This window comes from Balearica regulorum, chromosome 20, assembly GCF_011004875.1.
Source record: "Balearica regulorum gibbericeps isolate bBalReg1 chromosome 20, bBalReg1.pri, whole genome shotgun sequence".
Classification (NCBI taxonomy): Eukaryota; Metazoa; Chordata; class Aves; order Gruiformes; family Gruidae; genus Balearica; species Balearica regulorum.
In genome coordinates, this window is record NC_046203.1 from 8,381,323 (window position 1) to 8,400,033 (window position 18,711).

Sequence of the window (18,711 nt, forward strand, 5' to 3'; positions counted from 1 at the left end):
AACATTTTCAATCTTCCTTACCCCATGTTTGGTGCTAATGAGCCAATGAGTGAAGTTTGCATCCAAAGATCTCAGTTTGCCAAGAAACCCCAATTTCTTATTGCTGTCTGTGAATTGGCCTCTTCCCCAAGCAACCAAGCTGTAAGATAGGAAGGGCATCCTCTCTTTAACCCATAAATCATCCCTTTAATTGGTGATCAGGTGCTGTGTGAGAGACCTGGCAGGTGTCAGTTCATGGCTGCATAATTGAACGCAGCTTGTTCTGCTGCATTCCTGCCCCTCCCCTCTGCAGTAGCGTGTTGGAGAATCAACGCAAGACTTAAGTCTGACTTACGATGGCAAAGGGGAAAGAGAAACAGGAGAATGCAGAAGCTTATCTTCCTCCAGAGCAGTGTCTGGATGACAGCTGAGGCAGCCTGAGTTGAAAGGCATCTCAGACGTGCATCAAGATGGTTATCTGACATCAGAGAAACTCCCAGTCGCTGGCTGTCCTACCTCATCACTGTCAGTGGCTGGAAGGAAACAGGTGTACGTTGGATTTCCACTACATGGACTGGAAAAACCGATGAAAGAAACTTCTGTGCCATGCACTCTTATCTCCCTCTGTTGCTCTAAAGTCTCCTTTAGTTCATATGCTTGATCTTTTCTTTTTCTGTTTTCTTTTTTTCCCCTCTCATTCACATAGGCTGTAGGTACACCATCATGCACGTTCAAAAAACCAGTTTGGTGTAATCACTCTGTGAAATTGCTGAGAATTAGAAGAAACGTGCTTTCCTTCAGGATAGATATTTAGGCCTTAGATATTTTGGTTTCCTCAAGATATCAGTCATCTAACTCCTATTTAGGTGACTAACTCCTATTTTAATCAGCAAAAGCTAGGTACTTAAATATCTTTGAAGAGCTGATCCCCAGTGCCTTTCAGCTACAGGATCCAATCACTGATTCATCAGTCTCTGGATCCAATCAGCAGTGATTGATTTAATGATGTCAATATTCCTTTCCACTCCTCCATAATTTCCTGTCCCTGCCCTTTATGACTTACTATAGGAAGCAACTCATTATGATAATTCAGTATTCCTACTGCAGAAAACTATGCTGAAAACAAAAAACAAAATTCTACACAGACCCAGGAAGCATCCATAGCAGCAGCATCGGTGTCCAGGCTGCTATTTATTGAATTGTTTATCTATAATGCAATGCCACAGTTTAAAAAATTAAATTAGTCTAATTATCCTATTTAAGGAGATAACTCTCCTGTTGCTACCACTCCCATAATTTTCTGCATTTCCATCTTCTAAATTATCCACTCCTAGGCTTTTTTTTTAGCCTGTATATATCTGAAAAAAATATCCTTCGAGGTATAATTAACTTTTTCATTCAGAATCCTAATTTCCTCTCTCAGACATTTTCTGCAGTGTTTAAACTATTTATTATGCAAACTTAGAGAAGTCAAACTATGAATTATGTACAAATCTACGTATTGGAGTTCTCAGCTAATCACTGCATCTCTGTGTCTTGTGGTTCAAGGTAACCAAAGTGCACAGAGTGGAAAATATCAGAGTCCAGCATTCAGCATAAGAATTTTTTTCCTCATGTTAAAGACATGCTTTCCCCCAAATTAAATTACTTAATGTCATCTTTTTAATGATTTTTTTTTTTTTTTAAAGACTGTTTTCAGGTAATTTCTTATCACCCACCCCTATGTTTGCCTTCCTTCACATCATACTTCCTTCATCTCTTCTAGAGTGCTCTCAATAAACTGCAATCGGACATGTGAAGACTTGCAATGACTTCTTACGACTGGTGAATGTCTTTACACTTGGTGTTAGATTTTTCTCTTTTTCCTGATCTTGGTTCATTCACTTATTCTTTCCCCTTGCATTTCTTGGGTTTTATGTTGTGATTTTACATTGTAATTCTGAGGGTGGGGACTGTCTTGTGTGCATCTGGTCTTGTACTTATCAAAAGCATTTGTCTTTACATGTAATTTAGGCTTTGGCATCATCATAAAGGGAACTGTTGTTATTGTTATGATTACAGCTACATGGGGCTCCAAGCCTAGACTAAGGCTTAAAGACATCAAAGAAAAAGATATTTGCGGTCCCAAGGATTTTTCAATCTATGATTACCCTTTCTGCAAATTAATAGCACATCAGTGGCTATCTATCTGTCCTGTCAGCAGGAAGATGTTCAAAACCCCCTCTAGCTTTTCAGTGGCATATTTTCTTGCATATCTATTTTAACTAAAATGGAATTATATTGCTTGGAGAAACCTTTTCTCCCCCAATGCATGCAACTTGAAGAAAACGAAAAGAAAAAAAATATGCTTTTATTTATTTTTGCATATGGGATTGTTATGATTCATTAGCACAGAAAGTGGACAAGCACTGTGGGGTTACATTCAATGAGACAAGTAAAATAAGTGAATTGTCAGAGCTGGATCTTCTGATTGTATAAGGCTGCAACGCTTCATCAAAATCTGTTCTGTTGGGTTGATAGCTGGAGCTGGATTTTCTGAAATACAAAGAGTTCTCAAAGGGCTTTGTCCAAGAAAATGGGACTTACTTCCCCTAAATTTAGCAGCCTGAAGGTCAGGCATTCAGTCTAACCTACCAGCCCAAATTCAGTCATCCCAGCCTAAATAGTTATCAAAATAGGTGGGATAAAATATCATCTTGGAATTATTTTTTCTGTAATCTGCATATATATATATAAAATAGACTAGACTATGTATGAACATAGACTAGGCACCTTGGACTACCTTTATTGTCCAAGGGTAATAGTTGGAGCGGGAGAGAAATACAGTCCTGATTCAAGGGAAAAAAAAAAAAATCCCTTCTCTAGGAAAGTTCTTTGGCTAAGCTTTAATTTATCAAGGCCTTAAAAGTCAGTGGTTTTTAAGCAGTCAGTGTGTTGCTGAAGCTGTTTTCACATTCGAGCCCAAAGACAAAGATGTATATGCTTCTGGAACGAAGCTTGACTAATAGATAAATACTACTAAATGTGTGCAGCTGAAGAAGGAAAGCTCCAGGTTGTTTTTTGGGAAGACTCTTTTAACCAGGAGTTGGAACTCTGTGCTTTAGCTCACATTTGCAACCGTGTTGAAAGTACATTTTATTCCGTGCCTTCAGCCATCAGCTCAATGGATACAAGAAAAAAGCTGGTAGGTACAACTCATTAGGAAACAGAAGGTGGAACTTGTGAACATGGAAACCAAAATACCAAGGTTCTGTCTGTGAAGTCAAAGACAATTTTTAGGGGCTTTGGGATTTTACTCTGTGTTGGGTCATAGACCTTTCTCCAGATAGACTCCTCTAGAAACTGGGAAAGAGACCAAGCCTGTCTTCATTGTGACTCTGTCTGCTTCAGCATGACTTTGTGAGGAAGATGGGTCTTGCAGACTCCCAAGAGGAGAAGAAAATGTATTGTTAAAGACTTTTATAGCAGCCTCTCCATTTCTTTGTAATCGGCTTTGCCTCATTACCAAAGCACCCTGCGTGCTCTTTTCACTCATGCACGTGAGAGTGTGCATGAGGTAGAGAAACTTGTTTGGATTTTTGTTTCCTTCTCTACCCTTTTGCAGGTCAACAGCTCCAGAAGAGAAGGATGTTTGCAGCAGCCTAGCTGTAACCCCACTGAGCTTAATTTAACTCCTAAGTCTGGCCAGCTGGGACTCAAACCTGCAGTTTCAGAAAACCTGGTGAGAATTACAGACCTTGTGATTTGGTCCCTTAAGCCATCCCTTTAGTCTTGAAAGTTCAAACAAGCATGTACCAGGGGGGAAATAATTGCAGGAGAAATCCCAAGCTGGGGCATCAGATGGAGAGAGAAAAAAATCAAAACAAGTTAAAAATATCTTCTGCAAAGACAACTACAGGCCAGCAGTTCTGAAAAGCTGAATTCCTCATCAGGGATTCTCACTATCATTTTTATTTATTGCTTTTGACACCTGGTCTATCATGTCAGGAATTCTTTTGGCTCTTCAGCCTCCTGACAGATGCAGTGTGCAGCAAATGCCTTCCCAATGCATTTGCCTCTGTCCTAGCAACAGGCTCAGGATGCAACCAAATCCCACTGTGATCAGGGATGGACAAGTTGATGGATGGATCAGATGGATGCAGTGATGGCTGCTGAGAGGATGGGGCTGAAACCTGTGTCTAGGAGACTTAAAAGACTGGCTCTAGCAAATAAAATATGCACAGCAAGCGGATCAGATAATGTCAGTTCAAATCTTATTTATCTCATCAGTAGCAGCTCTGCGAGTTCGTTGCTTTCACTTTTTTTACTATTTTTTGTTCGGGAAGTCTCTCATTAACCTGCTTTTCTCTGGATTTGTTTGTGCCTCACTTTGGCAGCTGGCCAGTAGAAAACAGGGCTTTAATTCCACAGACTGTAGATTGTGTCCCAGTTATTAAACCATATTTATTTCTCTGTTTCTAGAGTTTTGTTTTAGGCTTGCGGGTTTTTTTTATCTTTTTTTTTTTTTTTTTTTCCATTTCCATGTTATTTTGCTTCTCTCATTCCCACCAAGGAAAAAAAAAGTGTAGAGATTTTAACTCTTGAGATGCCATAAACCAAACTGACTTCCCATGTGGCATGTGGGCCAGCCTCAAGCCCCTAAAATTCAAGGGCCAGATGCTGCTCTGGAAAGGGTCCTGGACAACGCAGTCCCTGACAGTGCTCGGGGCTATATGCAGTTATGCACTGACACCGTGAGAGATGCTGCCTTCGGCTGAGTGTGCCATTGAACCACTGTGCTGGTGAGCACACTAGCTGCGGTTTGATGTGACGTACCGGTCCATGGGGTGAGCGGTACTTTGATAATGCACTGCCCTCTGGATACTTTCTCAGTCAATGGGTAAGATTTTAAGACATGGGAAGGACATTAATACTGCTAAACTTCAGGTCTCTGACTTGGAGCAGTTAAGTTGGTTGGTCTGGCTTTACGTGTTGTATGTTCAGTGAAGAAAAAGCCTTTTCCAGGAGACAGTTTGAGAGGAGACCTGAAGGCCTGCTGCACAAACCTCTCTTCTTCTGAACTCTCAAGGAATACCTCGAAGACAAGCTATCTAAACTCCAGTGTTGTAAATCTTCCCCTCTCCTAAGCACAAACCATTTTTGCAAACACAGTCTCACAGTTCTGCATCTCGGAGTTTGAAAGAGGGTTTAGGCATCTGTGTCCTTATTTTAAATAGCCCTTGTGCCTGCTGAAGCATGGACCCGCAGATAGGAGCAGCAGAGCTGAATAATCCACATTCAAAGTTGGGCTCGGTCCAAGTTACCACTGTGAAAATTCTGGTTGCACAACTCAGGCAGAACATTTAAGCAGTGTTTGGGAAAGGGGCTTTCATTTCGTAAGCTTCACCAGTACCCAGTGATGCCCTTCCTCACCTAGAGCTTGGTATGGGACAGGTCTGAAACTAAGAGCAACACATGATGAAGGCAGAGAGTTCTGTCTTGTTATAAGCAAGATCCTCATGGAAATATAAGAAGACATGTTTTATCAGAGAATATAATCAGAATTATTTTTTTTTTAAATTGCCTATTTTTTCACTGAATATCATCCAAATTCTCTAATTACACAATATCTGAAAATACTGAAAACCATCTTTCTCCCGCTACTAGCAAAAAAAATACATCAATCCACTGTGTTTCACCCAGTGATGTCTCTTCTCTCCATGGAGGTGCTAAGATGGCTCATTCAGTCAAGAGATATTACTCAGAGGTTCACAATCCATCAACCTGGCATAGAGAAGATGGATGGCAGATTCTTTTTAAAGACATGTTAGTTTACACAAGTACTGGGAGAACTGTATTTCAGATCAACCCATTCAAAAAAAGACAAGAATTGTAAGAGACAGAAGTACCCCTCCAATTTTCTCTATCACAAAGTATAGCTAACATTTCTAGCACAGCTGCTATCCTAATTAAAGCCTAGGGTGTTTTAAAGCACAAGCAGAAAAATAGCATTATATGCTATTTCTAGTCTCCACTGAACACTTCCCAATCCTACGAGAAAGAAGAGACACAGAGAGATTTGGGCCCAGACATTTGATATGTTTAGGCTCTTAAGTCCCCATTGAAATGGTTTCAGTAAGGATCCATGATGGAGGAAATCAGAAGCTCCAGAAATGTCGTTCATGGGCCAAAGGTTTCAGTCTAAGGCCTGTGGAGACACCTTATGAACTCCTTCTGTATTTTATGAAATGTTTGTGTTTCCCTGCCTTTCATTTCCCGTTTATTCTGAAGTTCACTCCCAAAGTGGCACAAGCCAAGCCAAGGAATTATTGGTGTCCCTTCAACACAGCGGATGTGGGAACCAGATGGTGCATAGCTCTTGGGCTGGCAGGGTATACAAAGTTGAATTTCAATGTCAATGAGCAGCTAAATGACTGAGGGCTCATCCACACACACAGTTTATTCACTGGTCTGAAGATATCTAAACTGAACTGTCACAAACACTTAGTGCAGAACTACTCCTGTGGCTTCGAGATAGCTACACATTTTCCACTCGTACCTTGAGCAAACCTAAATGTAGACTGTCTTGAATCTGGTACCTGCATGTGTTTACTAGGTCACATTTTACATAGCAAGTTATCAGTTGTCCTCTAAATATCAGGCTAGCCTTTCTTCAAGTATGTTTTTTTTGTTTGTTTCAGGTTTGTTTGGGTTTTTTAAATCTTTTTCCCTTGCCAGTACTAATAGTATTTTTGAAGCATATAAAATGTTGTCATAGAGTTCCTAGTTACTTACTTTTTTCCTTTAAATCCCTTTACCCAAATGATTGGGTTCATAATAGCTTTCATCTTTGTGAAATCAGTCCTGTGTGTGCAAGTATCTGTGGACTTTATTCCATTTGCATGTAGCAAGTGTAATCAAGTCTATGTCACTTGCATCTAAACAACTCTCTGACTTTTAATTCTGTGAGTGAATTCTCTTTATCTGTCAAGATGATGAAGTCTAGCACCATTTTCCCTCCTGTTGGATAAAACACTTTTAAAGTTAGGAAATTGTCATCTTCATTTAAAAAAAAAAAAATCAAGGATATTGTAGTTCTAGCAGTGTGAGATCTCCTTTATATGCCATTCAGATTAAAGTCTTTTTTTTCCTACCTGTAATAGAGAGGTGTTTAAAGAGCCAAACAAGAAATCAAGTCACTCTGGTCTGCAATGGATAGCAGTGAGGACCTGATTTGGTCTTTATTTGTGAGAACATTAGTTTCTCATTTGCTTCTGAGGTCTCAGAGACTCACAAACATGCCATGCCATTTTTGACATAAGAATATAGCCCTCCCACTTTTTTTTACCCGGTTTTGCTTCCTAAGCAGATTGTAACCAGTGCTTTTAACATTCTAGTCATGCAAATCTTCCCATTAGGTTTCAGTAACACCAAAGTAGGTCGAATTTATACTCATATGTGAGCAGTTCCTATTCCTCCTTTACTACCCAGAATCTTCACATTGGTGTACAGGCAATTAAAGATTTTCTATTCCTTCAACTCTCTTGGTACCTCAATTAATCTGGTTCTCAACATCTTGATTTTGTGCTAAATTAGCGCTCCCTGTCCCTTCTCTTCATCCTCCCCTTTGCTATTAGCGTAATGTTCTTCTGCACCTTGCCTGCTCTGCGCAGCCCCTCCTCTTTGACTGGCTTCTCTTCCACTGGAACAGATTCTTCTGTCTGAAACAATGCTACTAGAATTTCATCTCCAGAATTTTCTGCCTTCTCTCCTTCTTTAAAGGGAAGAAGGCTGCCTGAGAAGGTTCCTTGGGCTTGCCTGTTCTTCAGCTGCCTCTTTTGACCTGACTATGTGTCCAGGCTTGTCTATAACAAGTAAGGTTTTATATAAAACTGAGTTTCTAAGACATCGCTCTTACCAAAAACAAACTTACCTAACGGGTTCAGGAATCTCATGAGGTCTTGTCTATTTTTCAGAGAATCTGAGAAAGGATCTCTCTTCTCTATGGCTGTTGGCTTTTTCTTCCCCTCCTCCCCTCCATTTTTTTTTTTTTAAATAGACATATACAATTTTCTTTTAATCTATGCTATGAGTACTTTCTCAGTCTCATGTAGATCCCTATTCCCTTCTACTAATTGGATCATCAGAGATAATTTCCTACATAACAACCTAAGAGACTAGAAACAACCAAACATTTCCAGTTAAGTGAAAATTATTCTGTTTTCCTTCTGTTTAGGGCTCTCATTCTCATTACACTAGTCATGTAGTAGGTCACCAAGTCCTTCTGATGCTGGTGGTTACTGAATGCCTGATAGGGCAATACTGGTCTGAGCTCTTCTGCTGAGCTTAAGGGAGTTTGCGCAATATTACTATGATTCGCAATTAGCAGAGCATCTACCATCCCACAGCACCACAAGCACTGTATACAAGCTGCAGAGAAGGGAAACCATTCCTGATGTTTGGCAGGCCCTGTGTCATCACATTCTCAGGACGTTCATCTAACCACCAGCAAATCGCTCCCTCACTGCAGAGAGGTCCCTGGTCGCCCTGTTCCCTTTGAGGATGAGCACGTTGCCTTCATCCACACAGAGGCAAGACACCAATGCCAAGTCCCAGCAAAAGGCAAGGTCCAGTCCTTAGCAAGGTGCTGACTCACCCAAGGGTTTCCAGTGACAGATGCTTTCCTTAAAATCCAGTACTTTTAAAAGCAGATAAATAATGAACTTTCAGCCACATTTCTGCAGCTCAATGGTGACATCCAGTGACTGGCTCGGTTATTCCCAGGTGTGTGTTCTGCAGGGGCAGGCCGTCCCTGTTTCTGGGCTCCGAGAGCGGCTCACACGTCTCTTGCAATCACATCATGTTCATACTGGAAAATACTTTAAAACAAAATCCCTGTTTAGATTTGCATAATCACTTAATTGCAGTGCCTCACATCTCTTTTCTTCCCATTGAGCAGCGCTCTGTGCAGCGAGCAATGTGTCCATAAGCCCGGCTCACAGTCCTAATATACCTGAAAAGGGTTTAGCTCCATTGATGAAGGAATTCCAGCCTTTTAGCCTGAATTTCACAAACAGCAGCTGTTTACCTTCCTCATGACCCAAAGTGATCTGAAATCTTTTATAACCCAGGTCTGGAAATTACTCTTCTGCAGTCACACCATGCCTGCCTGAGGGTACAGCGGTGCTCTCCTGGGATGTGTGGGCAGAGACACAGCGGGAGTAAAGGCAGAGAAGAGGGGTGATGTGTTGCGGGGGGGGAAGACACAAAAGGAAAATGGAAAGAATGATAGGGAACGGAAAATATGGAGGGAAAAAGGAAAGAAAAACTTATGGAGGGAAAGGTAGAAAAAGCAGCAAAAAGCAGCTGAAGGGAGAAGCGGAGATGAGGCGGAAGGAAGAGCTGTCCCGGTCTCAGTGAGAAATCATGCCATTAAGGGATCTCAGTACAGTGGAGATGGCGTGTATTGAATATGCTCTGTCAGTGCAGCAGCACCCGGCTTTCCACGGTGATAAATGTCATATGTCTTTGCTGACACTTGATAAAGGTTCTGTCTATCAGTAGTGCCAGCCAGCGGGGCCAGCTGGCTCGAGCTTAACCTTCATCACCGCTCTTTCAAAGAGAAGTCCCAGAATTTTCCTCTATTTCGCCACTCCCTCTTCGGAGAGGTTTCCCAGCCCATTCACCCTGCTCACCTCAGTGCTTTCTGGCACTCAGCTTAAAAAAGACCACGAGCAGCAGAAATAAAACTGTCTGACTTAGTCAGGCAAAGAGAGACAGTCTGGGGCTGGACTCATCCAAGCAAGGCTCTCAAGCAGGATGGAAGACGTGGAAAAATCACGGGAATGTTAAAATGATAGGAAAAAAAAATACAAAAAAATAAAATCCCACCCTAAAGTAGTCTTGCAGCTAATGAGTCGTCGTGCCAGACAGTTTCTCAGCCAGTGTCAAAAAAAGTGTGCTGATTTACACCAAAAGGATTTGGCCCTGGTCTCATATATCCATGGAGAGGCACATGGTGCCAAAGGCACTGAAAGGCCAGATCAATGAAGTGTCGTTATATATTTAAATATACTTTGCATTCGGCTCTGAGAGCACCGGGAAGTAACTAGAAGCATAACATTTCTCATGGGAAAGCCAAAACATCCTTTAAAAACGCAAACAGATTATAAGGCTTGTACAGGCTGGCCACGTTGTTAGCTTTGTTTTAGAGGTTAAACCAAAAAGAGAAAGTTCTTTGACTAAGGTGAAAAATCAGCAAAATGCCCAAGTGCAAAAATAGTAAGCAGCTGGTCAAGCTGGAATAAAACGAGGCAGAAAACGTCTCAGTTGCACAACAAAATGAATGAATATAAACCACCTGAATCGCAGCTACTCAGGAAGTGAATTATTCAGAAAGACTGAAGGATAAGAATAAATCACACATTAGCACATCAGGTTAATATGGCAGCAAATAACAGGAGAACAGGGTTATTTAGGATATATATAAATTCTTGTCAAGAGAGGTCATTTTTTTCCCTCCCTCTGGGCTCAATGAGACAAACATTCAGTCAGTTCTGAGTATCTCAGCATCAACAACATATCGACAACTTGGAGGGAACTCAAAGAACATCTTCAGAGATGATTTAGGGACTGGAAAGATTGATTTACAAGGAAAGATTTTATGATCTAAGTGGAATAGATTCATTTCTGCTATAATTCCATTGATGTCAAAGGGCCAAATTTTGCCCTTAATTACAACAGCGTAGATGTGGTGAAACTTTACTGGAGTAAAAATATAAGGTCGTTATTAGGGAAAAAAATAATCAAACAGGAATATCTATTAGACTCTGGACATATCTCTGTGGAGAAATGATAGAAACTTCAGTGCTTGTGACATTCAAAATTAACTGAGATAGTAGTATTGAGTAGTAGTATACAGAGACCCGCAGTGACAAGGGAAATAAAAATACATAAGTGCTATTTTCCCGTATTTTTATTATTACGATGATTACTGTTATATGAAAGGAGGAATCCACATCTGAAATTAACATCCTATTGGCCCTTTTAAACAGAATATGTTTTAATACAGGCAAAAAACATCAGGGGAAAATCCATCTTTGGCATAGCGAAAGAAAATAAAGAGTTTTAAAAGTATGTTAGGGATAAAGGAAAACCTAACAATAGTATCAGCCTATTACAACATGCTACGGCTGGTGATGATAAAGCAGAGATGACAAACTGTTAATAATGGTGGAAAAAAGGCAATTCTATTCAATAACAGTTTATATACTGCAGCGTAAAGAGATAGCTCTGAGGAAAGATTTTAGAGGATGCCTGAAGTAAGTTTCAGGTTGATTTGTAATTTGAAGTATGAAGATGATATAGTCCTCACTACAGGAATCACGGAATTTTACCAATAGGTTGTATGCTGTAGTAGGAAAGAACTATTACCCCTTCACTTTTATCTCTAAGACAGAAATAATGTCCGTAACGGGGAAAAAAAGCTGGTGATTTTGGAAGAAGGGAGAGGACCTGAACAGGTTGCAGAGTTTTTTATGTCTAGGTTTAGCAATAAATCAAGGCAGCTAATGTGCACAGAGTGTGCAGAGGAAGTCAGGCATGAGAGCAGCCATGTCCATTGCAACACAGATCTGGGAGATAAGAGAGATCAAAACTCAAGGGGAAAAAAGCACACTGCTTTAAAGCAGCTCTGTGGATGAGTATCACATCTGACTGCAAGGGCAGGACCTCTTCCAGAGAGAGAAACCAGAAGCGCTAAATGCACAGTCCTGTAGATACGTGCAGCTGTTGCTCCTCCCTACCCCACCAAATTATCCAGGAACGTCAAATGTAAAATTCTCCAGGAATGTAAAACAGTGCAATGAATGGTTACGGGGACCCCCAGCCCTGGCCAGGTGCTGATCAGCAGGATCGATAAAAAGCAGTTCTAAAGAAAATGTGTAATAACTGAAGAAGAAAATCTTTTAAGGAAGAGTGGAATGAAAAAGGAGTGGAAGGATGAGAAGACCATGGTTACGAGGCATGGAGATGTGAACAGAGCGAGGATATATCAGTCACAAGACTTGCATAAATGCCCAGCTGGGAAGTTAATTTTACTGTGACCCCAACTGAAAACTACTGATGGCAAGGAAGGTGAGGAGGGCTTTAAAGTTCACCAGTAGCTGAACAACAACTATTATGGACCAGTCTAGATACTCTAAATCAAGAGATGGTTTGGAAGATACCTATCCCACAAATCCTAATAAAAGTCATAAATAATAAGAGAGTTGCAGGTAACATGATGCTCTGATAATAATGTCACATTTAAAAAAAAAAACCCTATATGAGATTACTGGTTACTCTGGATTGATAATTTATCCTGACATAAATGCAGTAAAAATAATGGAAGAGCTAATAGAGGAACAAATTGATAAAGAATTAAGGGATAGGAATGGAATTAATGGCTGTCAACATGATTTTATGGAAAATAGGTTTTATCAAATAAACCTGATTTAATTATTTGGGAAGATTCCAACTTGGACTGATAATCACATTGATGGACTTGGCTTTATTAAAGCCTTTGACTCAGTATCGTACAATGTTTTGATTTTAAAAGTTAGACCTACACTAATACAAAATACGCTAAACAGATTAAAAACTGACAAACTTAGTGAGTTCAGCAAGTACTAATTAATGGGGCTTTATCATAAGCATTTTTTCCTTGGGGAATTCCCATAGATAAGTGTATCTACAGTCAGTACTATGCAATACTTCTAGCAAAGAATCCCAAATTAATATACAATATACAATCACTATTGCTAAAACGCGTCAATGGAACAAAGTTTGCCGAAGCAGTAAATGAAGGTACTTCTAGATACTTCCAGAGAGCGCTCAGATTTGACTGACAGGTAGGTCCGTTCAAGAAAATATCCAGCCACGTATGGGGGCTGTGCAGTACGCGATGCTGTTCTGCTGTCCACGTGCAGAGCTGACCTTGGCTGACCTGCACGGAGATATGGAAGGGTGTGGGCCACATAATCCAGATACTCCAGATCCCCTTTTCTTCTTTTTCATGGATCCCACTGCAGTGTCCAGTGCTCTGTTGGAGGTGACGGCCTGAATCAAAATCATCCGATACCTTTTTTTCCCAGTGACATCGTCTACTGCCTACCCTTAGATCCTAAGGTCCTGGCTTAAATCCACACCATCTGCAGCCAGCCACTTCTTTGCAGCCATCCTGCCAGCAATTGGATTCAACTCATAACCTTATAGCTTTCGATACAGTATTAAAACTTGAAGCTTTCTCATGTTCCATCAGCTGCACAGAGTTTCAGATCACATCCCGAACATCCCTCCACGCACAAACAGCTGAAACAGGTTGTTATTTTCCTGAACTCAGACAATCAGAGACCTCTGTGAGGGTGTTTTTCTCCCCCTCCCTTTTGTCATCCTGATAGATCTCTGTCAGATCCCGTAAAAAACGAAATCCGAAAGAAAAACAAGCACTTACATTTCTCCCTCTCCTCTCCACTTCCCCACCCACAAATAAGTGGTATGCTTTTAGTGCACTTACTGTTCTCAGATTATGTTAAAATATACCAAACATACACCGTTCTCCTCTTTCATGAAAACTTTAAATTGCTATTTCTGGGCTCAATTCAACCCTTGCCTCATTCTGTGATAAAAGGACTTAAAAGCGCTGTTCTAGAATAGAATAAGGTTTGGGTTTTATATAGCGTCTTTCATGTTCACAGTATCCCAAAGGGCTTTACAAAGCACTGATGTAGATACTGGAAGTACAGTAAGCGTAGGCAAACGCAGCATCCATTATGTGCTCAGGGCCCGCTCACGCACCTAGCACCCAGCCTTACGTAACGGCAGCGGGCTTGAGAAGGGAACGGAGCATTACTTGGATGTCAACATCACGTTAATGGGCCACCGGGATGTCTAGGAGTCTGAAATAGGAGGTGGAGAGAAACAGGGGAGATGGGAAAGCGTGGCGTGTGTGCGTGAGCGCAGGTGCATCGCTTGATGCTGTGCAAGCGGGAGCTGGCACTGATTTGCTCCGGGAGATCGCACCTCTCCGTTGCACACGGGGGGAATCTGGAGATGGATGTTTTTCCGGGATGGTGGAGGCATATGTCACCTGTGTCTGTGGATACGCTCACCGGATGAAGAGCGAGCAGCCAAAGAGCGTGCATAGGATGACGTGGTGATGGGGCTGAGCAGCTTCGCCTCTGGTCAGGGCTGGGAGCGAAGCGTGGGAGAGGCTGTAATGGGATGGAAAGGCTGCACGTAGTGCATGACTGCGGAAGGAGTTAGCGTGTAAAATTAGCAGGAAGGAGGCGATGCACGTTCATGGCTGAATTGTGCGTGTTATCTGTGTATTTGAGCAAGAGAAGGAGTAAGAAATTGCTTATGCTTTGCGTGGAAGATGAAGGATTAACATGCACAGATACTTATTCTTTGGAGAAGAAAAAGCTTCTTTAAAAAAAAAAAGAAGAAAAAATGGACTATATGAAGTATGGTGAAAGGGTAGAGGTGTGTTGGGCTGTAGAGGAGGAAAGAAGAGGTGAGACTGTCCAGGGTCACAAACATCACAGAGCATCGGGACACCACAGGAAGGGCAGGTTCTCCTCTGCCTGCGTGTGCTCCTCAGAGCAAGGGAGAGATGAAACCACTTCCCAGAGAGTACGTGGTGTGAAAAGGAAAGGTTTTGTTTGAAATTGGCTATGGGATTTCTTCATGTTTGCATCAGAGTGATTTGAAAAGAACACATATCACTTCCACTCAGTTATATGTTCCTTTCAAAAGCTGGCTTTTTAGGGACTCAGCATTAAAAATAAATGAGAATTTCTTGCTAAAGAATGATTTTTTCAATGCATCATAAGGCATGCATTTAAATACAGAATATTTTTAAAGATTTAAACACCTAAAGGAAATTACTTACTCTGGTAAGTAACTCACTGACTTTTCTTTTAATGTCAGTTTTGTCACTAGAAAAGGAGTTTAAGACAAACAGGGGAAAAAAGACCAAACCAAAACCACTCTTTAACCTCTCCTTAAACAAAAGGGGAAAAAAAAAAATTAAACACTCCCTTTTCTCTCTCTGTGCTGAAGAAATATGGTCCAAGTCATGTTACGAGGTGATGAGGACTAAGAAGTCTCGAGTAAGAGATTATAAATGATGACTTACTGTAATGACATGGAGGTTAGCGTGTAAGTCAGGAAGAGACTTGTGCAGGAGGCAGAAAGACCATTACAGCTTTTCATGGGGGAATAAAAAAAATACTTATTTCAGATGGAAAGTTAGAGGGGCTCTTATACTTTAGCCCACTATAACTCAGCTGAGATAACCAGTAAAACTGTCCTAAGTAGATACAGATATTAGCAATACCTATTACACAAATGCTTTAGAGAATATTACGCCACCCTTCCATTACACATTCTAAAAAATGTCCAGATGTTCAGTTTGCAGTTCCTCCATGGGGCTACACACAGTGTTTCCTTTACCCTCGGTTATCCCATGAATTATAAAGGGGCGTTTGCTGCAGGCCAGAGAGGACACGTGTCTGCAGTGCTGCTGGAGCTCTGGCCTACGATGCTTCCCATGGCTGCTGGGGAGAGAAGTGACGCTCAGTCCCTTGCGAGAGAGAAGATGACCGAAAAGGAGAAGACAATGAACAAATTCAGCCAGACATCTTTTCAAAGCCAGAATATTCAAATACACCATTACAGAAGATCTCATAAAGTAAATCCACTGACACTTGATCGCTTTGCATCAGCCAAGGATCGGAGCAGCCGACTGCTCCTGGGCTACGGGTACCGTCCCGCAGCAAAGCGAAACTCACGCAGCCTGCCGTTCCCAGCATCGGTTCTCTTCGCTGCCAGGTGTACGGCACCGTCTTTTCTCCAGCGACCAGCTCCAGAGCAGGTGGGTTGCTCATGCTTTGCATGTGTACGGGATGACAGCAACGGAAACCGCTAAGCAAGAGAAAAAATATTAAACTGTAGGGAAACAGCAACGTTCCTGTCTAAAAGAACCGGTGGACAGAAAGCAGATGAGCCATAAAAGCAAAGAAACGTCTCCAGACTAAAGTAAATAGAAAGCTCTAAAAATCTACCTCTAAGAGATTATGTAGGTGGAACTTTACAAAAGAAATCTCTGGGGTTTACCCCAGTGTGAGCCGTTGCTTTAAATCATTTGCCAGGCACTTGAGAGTTTAATATCAGCTTTTGATACAGTATTTTTCTAAAGTGATTTTTGGAGATTACATAGATGGCAAAGGTAAAAATAAACCTGAATGGGAGGGTTTTGCTGCAATACCAGTTTCAAACCCTAACGGAAAAGTCATGAATGTCTTGTTTAAGAATGAAGCCCTGGCAGTATAGGATATCACTTCTTAGCTTGCAAAGTTTTTAGTGAACTGTCTAAAATACCAATGTTGTGATATCGAGACAGGCAGATGGGAAGGAGCTGATAAGCCACAGACAAAGAAAATATCTTCAAATATCCTTTCGAAGTGATGCCATTTTAATGAACAAAGCATAGAGATGGGTTTGGATCTAAGTACTGAACCAAGTATCTATTGGAAAAATGCAAAAGGGTCTGTTTCACGAACTATATGAAGATGTTGATATTTGTTCAGATTTCCTAAAAAAAATACACATGACAGACTGAACAGGGTATGGAAAGATAGAAAAACAAAAGCATGACAAAATAAATTCCAAGAGCATCAGTAGCTGATGGAGATCTAACAACCCAGCTTTCCTGAATGAGTGGTTAGAAAGAAAAGATCTCTTTTCCTTACTTCTAGAGCCAAAAAGAACACATCCTAACTGAGAGTTTTCTCCCCAAATGTTTAATGAATCAGCCTCCCCATAAAAAGTGAACAAAATCTTGAAAACACATTCTTGAAAATTTGTGGACCTTCTGTAAACAGAGATCTCATTACGGAGCTAGGGGGTTTTTTGTGGTTAAAATCAGTTCCCCTTATATCTGGGCAAACCCAAGCCCTGCAGATTATATGTGCAACAAGAGGGAACAGATACAACTCCATTCAAATGATTTTAATGTCACTGATTAATGCTAGCTAAGAATTTGGATTTATTTCTATACTGTCCTCAGTTTATAGATTTCCCTATATGCTTTAGATTTTTCCTACAGTCACAACAGCTGTAAGATGAAACTTAAGCAGACTCAGATTGAGATCTGGGTAAAACATAAGATTTGTGGGATTTGCAAAGCACATGAAAGCCCATTTCCCCTCCAGGTGATCCCTTTGAAATGGGCTGCAGTCTCAGAAAAGAGACACTTTTCCTGGAAATACTCTAGTTTGACTGCTCAAACTAAGAAATACTCTTAATTCTGTAGTAAACTATGGTGGAAGAAACTATGCCAGAACCTGTATCGTACATACAGAGAAGATCTTCATACCCAGGACCAGGCTCATTTCCCTCCTGTGCCCTCCCTGCCCGTTCTGTGCTCCACTAGCTGCCCCTCAAAATAAAGTAATAAAAATTCAAATGAGTTTTCGGAAAAATATACCTGTGAAGGGGAGACATCTCCTGTCACTTTAATAACATACCAGGTTAATAATATTAAATCACCAGGGGCCAAGGAAATGTCACTGGAAATATTTAAGGCTCCCCACTCGAGAGTGATGAGACTTTCAAGTAGCTGTGAGAGAATCAGAACGGGATAGTAAGGACTGGTGAGGCCAACCCTGGTCCATAAGGAAAAGTAATTTTGCAGGGGTTGGCTTCTCATTTAAGGAACATATATTATATTCACAAAATAAAAGTTTATCTGATCCTGGAAGTGAAGTTTATGCTGGTGAAAAGGGGTAGGACAGCTCTGCAGGCGGCACTCCCCAGTTTATCCACCAAACCAAGGGAAGGTAGGCAAGAGTGGGGCCAGTTTCCAACCTTTTGCTCTGCCAAGAGATTAGTTCCTCAGCTGATGTCAGAAGTGAGAATTTTACTGAAATGAACATAAACACATCCATTTGAACTGGTCATTACTTTTGCTTGGGCTTTGATCCAACCGGGCATTTTACTGAAGCAGCCAGCCTTAAAACAAACCTACCAACCAAAAATACAGAAACCTCTCCTAAAGACAGATGGACAGCATGAGTTTAAGGCTGACTGGGACTGCTAGAGTGATACAAGGCTTTTTGACAAAGCTGTGGGATTTATGTCATTTTAAAAAAAAAAAATCTTTTTTTTTTTTTTGTTGATACATAGATATAACTGCACTGTGTGAAAGTGGCCAGATCCTCAGCTCAAAAAAATCTTCTTTGGAGTTGTTCTGATTTACACCAGCTAAAAGTAAAATACTTTTCAACTGGGGGATAATCCACATTTGTTTGGTTCTTGAGTTTGCTGGACAAACAATTCAGGAAGAAGAGGCAGTGAAGTGGTCTGATTTGAAGGACCCTTACAGCTCCTGCTGCTCACAGCTCTGCTTCCCCTTCCATCAGAAAGAAGACTTGAGCACAAATATTACTTGTTCAGACTCTCAGTTGTTAGATAAAATGTAGGGCATGCAAAACCTTATTCTTAAAAAGCACACAATCTCAATTTGCTCATATCTCTGTAAATACAACTTTTGCCTGGTGCAGAGACAAGCCCCCATACTAAGGACTGAAAAGGTAGTCACTGCTCTCCCCATAACCTAAAGATGAGGACGAAGGGAAAGTAGATTGGGACAAATGTGAGGTTTCAAGTCCTGAAACAGAGAGCTTCCAGTCCATCTTGATCCTTCCTCAG

The 18,711-nt window shown here is 41.1% G+C and overlaps 1 long non-coding RNA gene across 1 annotated transcript in view; it reads right to left on the reverse strand.

The window, feature by feature from the left end:
* Nucleotides 1-2,711: 2,711 nt before the first annotated feature.
* The window catches only part of LOC142604629 (uncharacterized), a 30,733-nt gene continuing 14,733 nt past the window's right edge, over nucleotides 2,712-18,711 (reverse strand). The window contains exon 3 of the long non-coding RNA XR_012838482.1: nucleotides 2,712-8,837. This is a non-coding gene — a long non-coding RNA (uncharacterized LOC142604629). The remainder of the gene's footprint in view (nucleotides 8,838-18,711) is intronic.